Genomic DNA, 12,372 nt, shown 5'->3' with positions numbered 1-12,372 from the left:
GTTCAAACCTTAAGGGTCTGCTGGAAGCCAACATCCAACACCGACCACGTCAGCGGATCAGTCTGCTCTACCGGAGGATCGGGCATCAACACCAGCACCTGCTCCGACACCGGCACTAGCTCTACAATGAGCACCATCTCCGGCAGCAGCAGTGGCTTCGTCACCTGCACCAACACTTGCACTTGCATCTGCTCCGGCCCATGCAGTTGCACCGGCAATAGACTGGGCTGCAGTTCGCACTTCATATACCAAAGTCCTTACAAAAACCGACATGTCCACCTTCTTGGTAAGCATTGGCCGCCCAAGTGCTTCGTTCTTTTTTCTTTCCATGTTGTTTCACATGATTCACTGTGTTGATCTAACTGTTTGGGTATGTCTTCTTGTTTGCAAACAGAGAATTCCTAGAGCAACGAGGGAGTCGTTCAACAATCCAGGCGACCGCAACCAAGTTTCTCTTACCATGCATAGCCTTGGTGTGAATGAACCTGCTCAATATACCGTAAGTACAAAGGATGGTCGCATGATGATTGATGCTAAAGGATGGTCAAGGTTCAAATCTAAATCATATCTTGCGGTAGGGGATGATGTCAAAATAGAACTTTCTCGGCAAGGAGAGCTGGTCCAAATCAACTTTGAAATTCTTCAGTAGCAGCACGCAACTGCCAAACTGATCTATCCTCCAAGAGATTTTGATGTAATAATCTGGCATGGTGAAACAAGTGTCCTATGTGTATAAGTAGTACGACAGTATTATTTATCACATGGTATATCGTTGATAGAATTGCAACTCTGATTGCTGGTTAGGAACTGCCGTTCGATTTCATTCCAATAGCTGCCGTGCTTTATTCAATTTTGTATATTCTCCTTGCGACAGCATCTAAAAACCACCGCCATATCGATCGCTTGCAATATGAAAAGCGCTGAGGTAGAACACATGGGCCCCCAAACATGCAGGGTCGGCCTGCGGCCTAAAGTCCAGAACCGTGAGCCTATCTGAGTATTATATTCTCAGCTGAACCCCCATAAAAAAAGTTGAACCCCCATAATGCCCATGCGTTGCAGGGGGAGTATATTTCTCAGCAAGGTGAGCCTGTGATATAAAAGATTTGTATATTTCTTTACAGAGGGAGTATCTCTCTGTCAAAGTATATATTTATGTGTAACTAGTTACTCCTGTCTTTCTACTTCCTTTCACTGATATGTGGGGCAACCGGCAACGGGGTCCACATGCCATATGCACAAATTAGAGTGCACAACTTCACGGTAGACACACCCCGGTCGTAGCGCTGCAGTAATGCCCAATGAGCCGTCAAATCACAACCCCCCCTTTCCAGCTTTAGCAGTAAGCTGGATGGACGAAGCGGCAATATTTCACTGGGCCTGAATCCCCTTCTCCCTCGTCTGCTTGTTCAGAGAAAACCCCCTCTCGGCGATTGCATAGGGTTTTCTCATGGAGAACCAGGTACGAATTCTTCATCCATCCCCAATAAATCCAAGTCCCTTTGTCACAGGTAATCCTAGGATGGCAGCCGCCGCTGTTGATGCATTTTTCTTCCTACTAAATCTAGTGTGTTTCATTTGCAGTGCCCAAAGTGCGAGTACCCTACAGGTTTTTGCGCCCTCAGCGAGACGCCACACTCGTTCCTTCTCATCCTAACACATCATTTTGAAACGCACACAATATGTTCCTAGAATCCTGTTTTCTATCCGGGAGGGTTGAGGTTTTTTGAACATGATGTGTTCTCATATTATTTTTCCTGCAGTGTATTATTTGCTCCGCCAGAACACATGTACTCAAGATGCTCGGCCTTGCCATAACTGAATACACTAGTTTAATGGTCACAGTGAAGACAAGCCATGGATATAAGTTCCGAGTTGGGTTCATGAACCAAGAAGATCACTGCTTTTTTATGGCCGAACTTGGATAAACTTTCTCAATGTTACGGACTGAAAGTTGGCGCACGAATGTTGATGGAAATAGCAGAACCTGGTCTCATCTTCACTGCGATCTTCCACCCCGACGTTGTTCCAATTATTCATCCATGTTAGTTTTGTATCTGGTTCTTGCTTGTTGCCTCGATTACTTCTTAATCCACCTATTCTGTCTAACTAATCACAATTTAACTTTAAAAGTAGCAACGAATCTCTCATGAAGATGCTATCTAACTAATATTTTCTTATAATTGGTGGCACGTGTAGGTTTTTTCAGAGTTAAGCAGTCTGCTCGTTTGTTACTCTGTAATAACTCGGCTATTACTAATGGCACTGAAGTTGACTGGATCGACATCCACAAGTTCCTACACTTTATTGATCGTCTTGAGGTCCTTGTGGGGCGTTTTAATGGTGGAAGGCCACATGGGATATGTGTGCCACTGATGCACTCGTTGAACAGGTCCAACTGTGTCGAGAAACATATGGTACGAGCTGTTTCCTGTTATATATGTTGTTCATAAACTATTGCTTATACACAGATTTACAGTTGTGATCTTCTTGAAACAGGAACTGCCGAGTTCTATTGTTCCTATACAGGTGCCTGACCATGGTCGGGTCAGACTTGCGCTTGGTCACAACATGATGTTTATGTCAACCTACTCAATTCCCCTTGGAGGTGAAAAGATACTTATTCATGGGAGGTCTCAAATAATGAAGGCCCGTCCATCTTGGAGAATAGGACAGAAGATTATGTTCATGCTTTTCCATGGCTCTAAAGGAAATATCATATTTATTGACCACGTTGCGAGATGAAGCCGCTTTCAGAAGGTTGTGGATGCGCGGGGTGGCGCCTGGGCCTTGTCCTGGGGCTTGGCGGCCTCACCCTTGGTTAACTGTAGGCAAAGTAGCATTGTTCGAGGCGTGCTTTGTACGGTTGAACCTGTATAAGTACTCATACTGCTTTCAGCTTTGGTTGTTAAGTGCCCCTGCTGGTTTCAGTTAAGGTTGTTAAGTACTCCTGCTGCTTTTACAGTGTGTCGTGTTTCTTCAGTCCTGTCTTCCTCCAGCCGCCAAAACCAAACCAGCGCCGGCGGGGCCGCCTGCTTCCGCCTCCCACGGCTGGCTGCGCCTCAGCGCATGCATCCCCGCCCCACCGTCTCCTAAATTGTTAACGCCGACGTCCTCCGTGCGCTTTGGTGCACTTGCCGCGGTGCCACCCTGTCGCGTTGTCAACATGGTTAACAAACAACAGGAATCAGCAAAAGTACCTGGAGAGGATGATAGTAGGGGCCCACCACGTCAGCATATGGAAAAATAAAATGCTTCCTCCTAGTGTTTTCCTGACATCTGGGACCGACGACATTGTGAGCGTATATAGTCAATAGACAAAAGAACAGCACAAGATCGGCTGACACCTAGGATAGCTACTTGAGCAGTATTTTTTTTTGTTTGGTATTGTTGAGACGGAGCAGGGTTTGAACTGGGCTGTGGCCCGTCTAGCCCAGGCTTATATTTTATGTTCACCATGTGACCAGCCCAGCTATTTTTTCTTTGTGAAAATGAGCCCATTTATTTTTTCTGAAGAATACCCAATCCAGGCCTACTTATTTTTCTATGCCCTGATGGGCTGCAACTCTTTCAAGACGCCTGCAAATCTTGAAAGTAATATGAAATGGGTTGTAAATATAAAAACAGATGACAAATTGGCAAATACTTTATAATTTCTGAATTTTTTCACATTTTTAGATTCCTATTTCACTGGGAATTAACCTAATTTAAATATATCTTCAAAGTACTTTAAATCTGGCTCGACAATTCAGTATTAAAAATAGTTTGGAACCCACAGAAATATGTGAAATTGGCCCTGGCAAACCAAAAAAAATGACTGCAATAAATTGCATAAGAAGTTGCCATGAGCTATATATAAATTATTAAAAAAAAGAGGGAGTGGTCTGACTTGTGGGCCTGTTTAGTTGACGCATATGCAAGATTTTTTTAGTTATTATATACGTCAACAAACGATTCTAGCAGATGTAACTGTTGGATGTCAATCCAACGGCCGTCATGTTTCTTCAATCTCTGATCTTCTTGCTCCAGCCGCCAAAGCAGTGCCGGCGGAACCGCCTGCTCCCGCCTCCCGTGGCCGGCTGTGCGGCCGCGCAGGCCTCAGCGCCCCCTACTACTCCCACCGCTGGCCAGGGCATCCCTCTACTCACCCACACCCCCTACTATTCTGTGGCGACGGCAGCCTCACACCGCAGCCGAACCGGTGAACCCTCGTACTCCTCTCCGCGGGGGCTTCCACTGCCGCGTCTTCCCCGGCTCCATGTCGTCCCCTTCCTAGGCCTCGCCATCGTCCACCGCCGTGGTGCTCTTGGCGTGGCGTGGTCAATGTGGTCAACGACCGACTTCCATTGGGAGAGTACTGTACGTGGAGAGGCTGACAGCTGGGTCCACGGTAGCCGCAAGGAAGTGCCTCCTTATTACACGGAAAATAATTATTCCTCTACCTGACAGCAGGGACCCACCGGACGGGCCACCAGTATTTTGCGAAAAAAATATTTCTCCCTGACAGCAGGGACCCACCGGACGGGCCACTAGTATTTCATGAAAAAAACATTTCCCCCTGACTACTCGGAACCACAGGACGGGCCACTGTATTTCGCAAAAAAAATGTTCCCCCCGCTGTCAGCTCGGACCCACCATAAGTGCCTCCTTATTACGCACAAAAAATGAATACCCCCTACTAGCTGGGACCCACCTTGGTGGGAGGCTGACTTGTGGGCCTACTAAGTTGACTGGGACGGAGGCCTTTGTCAACTTTAGTCAATATATGAACGATTCTAGCTCTAGTGATCGTACGATGTCCATCCAACGGTTGTAGTGCTTCTTCAATCTCTGGTCTTCTTGCTCTAGCCGCCCAAAGCAGCGCCGATCGTGCCGCCTGCTCCTGCCGCCCGTGGCCGGTTGTGATGCCGCGGAGGCCTCACTGCCCCCTACTACTCCCACCACTGGCCAGGCCATCCCTCTACGCACCCACACCCCCTGTTATTCTGCGGCGACGGTAGCCTCACACCGCAGCCGAACGAGTGAACCCGCATACTCCTCTATGCGTGGGCATCCACTGATGCGTCTTCCCCGGCTCTGCGTTGTCCCCTTCCTAGGCCTCGACATCGTCCACCGCCTTGGTGCTCTCGGCGCGGCATGGTCAACATGGTCAAGGAACGGCTTCCATCGGACGTGGACTGTACGTGGAGAGGCTGACAGCTGGGTCCACAGCCGCTGCAAGGAAGTGCCTCCTTATTACGCGCAAAATAATTATTCCTCCACCTGACAGCGGGGACCCACCGGAAGGGCCACCATATTTCGCGAAAAAAACGTTTCCCCCTGACTGCTGGGACCCACCAGCTACATCTTCGCACACAAGGAAGTGCGTCCGGGCAAAAAAAGAAAACACGCCCCCCTGACTGCTGGGACCCACCAGCTACATCTTCGCAGGCCAGGAAGTGCCTGACTGTGGGGACCCACCTGGTTGAAGCGTATGTATCGTTGTCATTCTGGTCACGAATGTGTACGTACATACTGGTCGATGTAGAGGCACGCACATGTCGTAGTAGAGGCGCGCACGTGTCATAGTAGAGGCGCGCACGTAGCATGTACACGTACGTACAGCGGCCAGGGTGCAAGAAAGAAAATACGGCCACGTATGTGTACATACGGGCAGGGTCTCGAACGCCTACTCGCGCATACGTACGGCCAGGGCTCGTGTACATGGCTGGGTCGAAACGGAGAAACAGCGTCGTCGTCGTGTTCATGGGGAGGCAACGGAATGCGTCGTGTTCATGGGGAGGCAACGAAATGTGTCGTGTTCATGGGGAGGCAACGGAATGCGTCGTGTTCATCTGGAGGCAACGGAACGTGTGGGAGCCAACCGGCTGGGTCGGAGCGGAATGCGTGGTCGTGTTCATCGGGAGGGCTTGGACGGAACAGGCGATGGAAACGAGGCCTGGCATACCGCACAACGGAGGAAACGGACCTCCTACGTTCGGAACGGGGTCCTGTTCATCGGGAGGGGTGTGGCATATCGCAAAACGTAGGAAACGGACCTCCTACGGTCGAAACGGGGGTCCTGTTGATCGGGAGGGGTGTGGCGTACCGCAAAACAGACGAAACGGACTTCTGTTGGAGCGTTACGATCGAAACGGGGGTCCTGTTCATTGGGAGGGGTGTGGCGTACCGCAAAACGGGACTCCACGGGATACTACTCATCTCCACCGTCGACCTCCTCCAGCCTCCACGGGCTACCATCGACCTCCTCCAGCCTCCACGGGCTACCATCGACCTCATCCAGCCTCCACGGGCTCCTGTTCATCCAGCCTCCACCGCGCGCTACTCCACCGGCTACTGTTCAACCACCCCTCCACGGGCACCCCTCCACCGTCTACTGTTCATCCAGCCCTCCACACCACGGGGGCCTGTTCAACCACCCCTCTACGGGCACCCCTCCACCATCTATTGTTCATCCAGCCCTCCACACCACGGGGTCCTGTTCATCCAGAGGCAACGCCACCGCTCACTGTTCATCCAAACCCCCCGCAACGCTCACTGTTCATCCAATCGATCGGCTTCAGTTAGCAGCAGTAGCAAAGGAATCACTCGATCGGGTTTAGTTAACAGCCATCGATCGATCGCTCGGGTTCAGTAACGCGTAGCCTGCAGTGCAATCGCTCAGATTCAGTTAGAGCCCAATGCCTCACTCGGGTTCAGTTAGAGCCAACACCTCGCACACACGCGCGTACCTGTATGAGAGAAACGCGCATCACTCGGCCCCCGACCTCCCACCATAGCCGGGAACTCCCCGAAATTTTCCTCCCCCTCGCTTCTACCACGGTTTTTTCCGTCATGGACGGGCCAAAGAATGTCATGCAACTGCGTCTCCGGCCTGCCCAGGATGAAAAGCCCATTTTCTGTCATGATTTTTTATCATAGAAGTAGGAGCCCACCACATCTATGATGATACCGGGTTTTGTCACAATTATCATCATAGAAGTGTCTTATGTATGACAGAAAAAATTTCATTCGGCCCAAAATGTCACGGATGTGTCTTTTTTTTGTAGTGATAGTAGATATTCTCTCCTCGCACTGGCACCGAGCAGCCTGTTCGGTCTTTAATTCAGCAGCTGCCTTTTCGGTAGCCGCATTACTCATCCTGGCTTGCTCCTTGGCCTGAGAAAGCTCAGCCCGAAGGGTCTCAACTGCGGCGGCACTATCTGCAGTTATGCATATCTCAGTATACAATTCTCAGCGTCATGCTCATATTATAGTACTTGCATATACTGACCGCCCCAAAAACATACCTTGCGCCTCGTCGAGCCGCCTGTTAATAAGCATGATGTCATCATCCGCCACATCAAGTTTCTGCTTCAGATCTGCAACCTCTGTAGCTTGGGCAGTCGCCAGGGATGTAACAGCTTGTCTTCCAATTAGTCAGATTATTTCCTGGGCATATCTTTCTTGATCCTCTGGTCGCCTCCCTTTGGACACCAACCAGAGTCTCAGGGGCTATTATCTATACACAGGCACATTTTGCGTTTATAGCACAATTGAAAATATAACATTACGTACCTCGAAGCCTCTTAGCAGGCCCATAAAGGCTACATTCAATCTGCTTTTCGCGGACAGAACCCTCTCAACCACCATACCCATCAAGGTACGATGTTCCTCTGAGATGGGCACATGTCACAATATGTCCATCAATGTATCTGGCGCCTCCGGATCCCTGGAAGCAGCTGAAGGGTTACAGACTCCCTTCAAAGTAATATGTTTACTCGACCTTAAAGTCGTCTTTGGCTATAAATCGGATAGTCTGGGGCCTTTATTGTTGGTACCCGTAGCGGCCGCACACCCTGGACCATGGACGGTCGAAGTTCACCTTCGGGCCTAGTCTTCATTGTCCCTCGCACCGCTTGTTGATCGGGAGAGGTCCTCCGGGACGACACCTCGGGGTCGTCTGCCCTATTGGGCGGGGAGATCTGTGGAGGTGTCTCGCTCTCCATCATCTCCGGAAGAAGATCCCCCGAGGAGGAGGACTGTTAAGGAAGCCTGCATGCCGGACTGCAAACATATATTTTACATATTACCCTTGCAACCAGGAAAGAAGGGGATATGTTTACAACACCCTTGTTCACTTATGATTCAGCTAAGGGCCTGTCCTTGCGGAGGAACTGCGTGACAACATCGCCTCCTGAACCGTAACCCCCTGACAGGGATATCTTCCCTCACTTAGAAGCCTTTATCTTCCAGTCTTCGGAGGCGGTCCTCTTCTTCCCATGGGGAGAAGGTATGTCGGTTTCTCCTTCCCTTTCATCTTCGGAAGAGGGAGTTCCAATCTCCCTAGATGAGGCTTCTGGCGTACCTCTAGAATGGGAGCCACCCTAGGACTTCTTGCTCTCCTCCTTGTCTTCCTTCGCCAGCACTTGATACGGTGCCGGAACCAGCATCCTTGTTAACACCGGATCAGCTGAGTCTTCGGGAAGAGGGGTCGAACACCTAATTCTCTCTGCCTTCTTTATCCAGCCCTGGCCGAGTATGGTTTTCTCAGTATATTTTTATGAGAAATTTAACTAAGTTGTATTCAGGAGTCGAGTGCTTACTGAGGTATCCAGATGGTTGTAGTCAAGGTCGATGTTCTCTGTAGTATCCGGCCACTGTTTTCGTGTCCCGAAGAATAATTTCCACATTCCTCTGAGTGTCGTGCCGGAGAAGTGTTGAAGGGTTCGTGGTCCCTCTGATTGAACTCCCACATGCGGAGAGGCCATCGCTGGCACGGTAGGAACCGATGGACTAGCATTACTTGGATTACGTTGATAAGACCAGTGTCCTTTTCAATGAGGCTATGAATGCGGCTTTGCAGCGTCCGCACTTCATCAATTGATCCCCAGTCCAGCCCCTTATTAATCCATGATGCAAGCTGTAACAGAGGGCCAGATCGGAATACAGGTGTAGCTGCCCACTTGGTACCACGGGGTTCAGTGATGCAAAACCACTCCTGCGGCCATAGGTTGGAAGTTTCTGTGAAGGAGCCTTTTGGCCAAGGAGTATTGATGAGTTTGCTCACTGCAACACCACCGCACTCCGCTTTTCTCCCGTTGACTACCTTCGGCTTCACATTAAAGGTCTTGAGGCACAAGCCGAAGTGTGGGGGAATACGAAGGAAGGCCTCGCACACGATAATGAACGCCGAGACGTGAAGAAAGGAGTCCGGAGCTAGATCGTGAAAATCTAGCCCGTAATAGAACATGAGCCCTCGAACGAAGGGATGAAGAGCGAACCCTAGCCCTCTGAGGAAGTGGGAGATGAATACGACCCTCTCGCCAGATCTGGGAGTACGAATAACCTGCCCTTGAGTAGGAAGCCTGTGGGGGATTTCTGCGGTTAGGTATCTTGCCTCCCGGAGCTTCGCGATATCCTCCTTTGTGACAGAGGAAGCCACCCACCGGCCTTGAGGGCTGGGTCTGGACATGACTAGAAGCACAAAGCGATTAAAGTGAACCTTGGGTGCTGGAACTCGAGGTGGGAGAGGTTGACGAAAGGGTTGGCATAAAGGAGAAAAGACGGGTCTTAGCCCTTTATAAAGGCGATGAATATCAAATGCCCCCTCCTAGGCCTTAAAACCTGCCTATTCCCAAGGAATCATGCAACAGAACGGTTGGGTTACTGCTACGTCTTGAGCTTGCGTTGGTTTTCCTCGAAGAGGAGAGGGTGATGCAGCAATAGTAGCATAAGTATTTCCCTCAGTTTTTGAGAACCAAGGTATCAATCCAGTAGGAGGATCCTCAAAATTCCCACGCACCTACACAAACAAACAAAGAACTCGCAACCAACGCAACAAAGGGGTTGTCAATCCCTTCATGGCCACTTGCGAAAGTGAGATATAATAAAGATAGTATGATAAGATAAATATATTTTTGGTATTTTATAATATAGATGCAAAATGTAAAGATGCAAATAAAAGTAGATTGGAAGCAAATATGATAAGAGATAGACCTGGGGGCCATAGGTTTCACTAGTGGCTTCTCTCAAGATAGCATAAGTATTACGGTGGGTGAACAAATTACTGTCGAGCAATTGATAGAAAAGCGAATAGTTATGAGATTATCTAGGCATGATCATGTATATAGGCATCACGTCCGTGACAAGTAGACCGACTCCTGCCTGCATCTACTACTATTACTCCACACATCACCCGCTATCCAGAATGCATCTAGAGTATTAAGTTCATAAAGAACGGAGTAATGCATTAAGAAAGATGACATGATGTAGAGGGATAAACTCAAGCAATATGATATAAACTCCATCTTGTTATCCTCGATGGCAACAATACAATACATGCCTTGCAACCCTTTCTGTCACTGGGTAAGGACACCTCAAGATTGAACCCAAAGCTAAGCACTTCTCCCATGGCAAGAAAGATCAATCTAGTAGGCCAAACCAAACTGATAATTCGAAGAGACTTGCAAAGATAACTCGATCATACATAAAAGAATTCAGAGAAGATTCAAATATTATTCATAGATAAACTTGATCATAAACCCACAATTCATCGGATCTCGACAAACACACCGCAAAAAGAGTTTACGTCGAATAGATCTCCACAAGAGAGGGGGATTACATTGTATTGAGATCCAAAAAGAGAGAAGAAGCCATCTAGCTAATAACTATGGACCCGAAGGTCTGTGGTAAACTACTCACAACTCATCAGAGGGGCAAGGATGTTGATGTGGAAGCCCTCCGTGGTCGATTCCCCCTCCGGTAGAGTGCCGGCGAAGGCTCCAAGATGAGATCTCGTGGATACAGAAGGTTACGGTGGTGGAAATTGTGTTCCGTCTGCTCCCTGGATGTTTTTGGGGTACGTAGGCTTATATAGGAGGAAGAAGTACGTCGGTGGACGCCCGAGGGGCCCACAAGACAGGAGCGCGCCCTATAGGGGGGGCGCCCTCCTATCTCGTGGAGGCCTCGGCTGCTTCTTGACTTGCACTCCAAGTCCTCTAGATCACGTTCGTTCCAAAAATAATGCTCCCGAAGGTTTCATTCCGTTTGGACTCCGTTTAATGTTCCTTTTCTTCGAAATACTGGAATAGGCAACGGATTGGGCCTCCGGTTAGTAGGTTAGTCCCAAAAATGATATAAATGTGTAAAATAAAGCCCATAAACATCCAAAAGGGGTAATATAATAGCATGGAACAATCAAAAATTATAGATACGTTGGAGACGTATCAAGCATCCCCAAGCTTAATTCCTGCTCGTCCTCGAGTAGGTAAATGATAAAAAGAGAATTTTTGATGTGGAATGCTACCTAGCATAATTCTCAATGTAATTTTCTCTATTGTGGCATGAATGTTCAGATCTAAATGATACAAAATAAATGTTCATATTAACCTGAAAATGGTGATACTTCAAGCATACTTAATCAAAGTAATCATGTATTCTCAAAATAACATGGCCAAAGAAAGTTATCCCTACAAAATCATATAGTCTGGCTGTTGCTCTATCTTCATCACACAAAGTATTTAATCATGCATAACCCCGATGATAAGCCAAGCAATTGCTTCGTACTTTAATAATCTCAAACTTTTTCAACTTTCACATAATACATGAGCGTGAGCCATGGACATAGCACTATTTGTGGAATAGAATGGTGGTTGTGGAGAAGACAAAAAAGGAGAAGATAGTCTCACATCAAATAGGCGTATCAACGGGCTATGGAGATGCCCATTAATAGATATCAATGTGAGTGAGTAGGGATTGCCATGCAACGGATGCACTAGAGCTATAAATATATGAAAGCTCAACAAAAGAAACTAAGTGGATGTGCATCCAACTTGCTTGCTCACGAAGACCTAGGGCACTTTGAGGAAGCCCATCATTGGAATATACAAGCCAAGTTCTATAATGAAAAATTCCCACTAGTATATGAAAGTGACAACATATGAGACTCTCTATCATGAAGATCATGGTGCTATTTCGAAGCATAAGTGTGGAAAAAGAGATAGTAGCATTGTCCCTTCTCTCTTTTTCTCTCATTTTATTTTTTTCTTTTTTTTTCTTTTCTTTCTTTTTTTTCTTTGGCCCTCTTTTTTTCTTTGGCCTTTCTCTTTTTTTCTTTTTTTTCCTTTTTTTCTTTTTGTAAAGTCTGAAGTCTCAACATTAGTCAAAAGAACTCATGTACTTGTTGCAAAAATCTAGAAGTCCTCAAAAACCAAAGCACTATGCGCATGCTCCTAGGGGGATAGATTGGTAGGAAAAGACCATCGCTCGTCCCCGACCGCCACTCATAAGGAAGACAATCAATAAATAAAATTGTGCTCCAACTTCATCACAAAGTGGTTCACCATACGTGCATGCTACGGGAATCACAAACTTCAACACAAGCATTCTTTA

This window comes from Triticum aestivum, chromosome 6B (genome assembly GCF_018294505.1).
Source record: "Triticum aestivum cultivar Chinese Spring chromosome 6B, IWGSC CS RefSeq v2.1, whole genome shotgun sequence".
In the NCBI taxonomy this organism is placed as follows: Eukaryota; Viridiplantae; Streptophyta; class Magnoliopsida; order Poales; family Poaceae; genus Triticum; species Triticum aestivum.
This window is presented reverse-complemented; position numbering follows the sequence as displayed.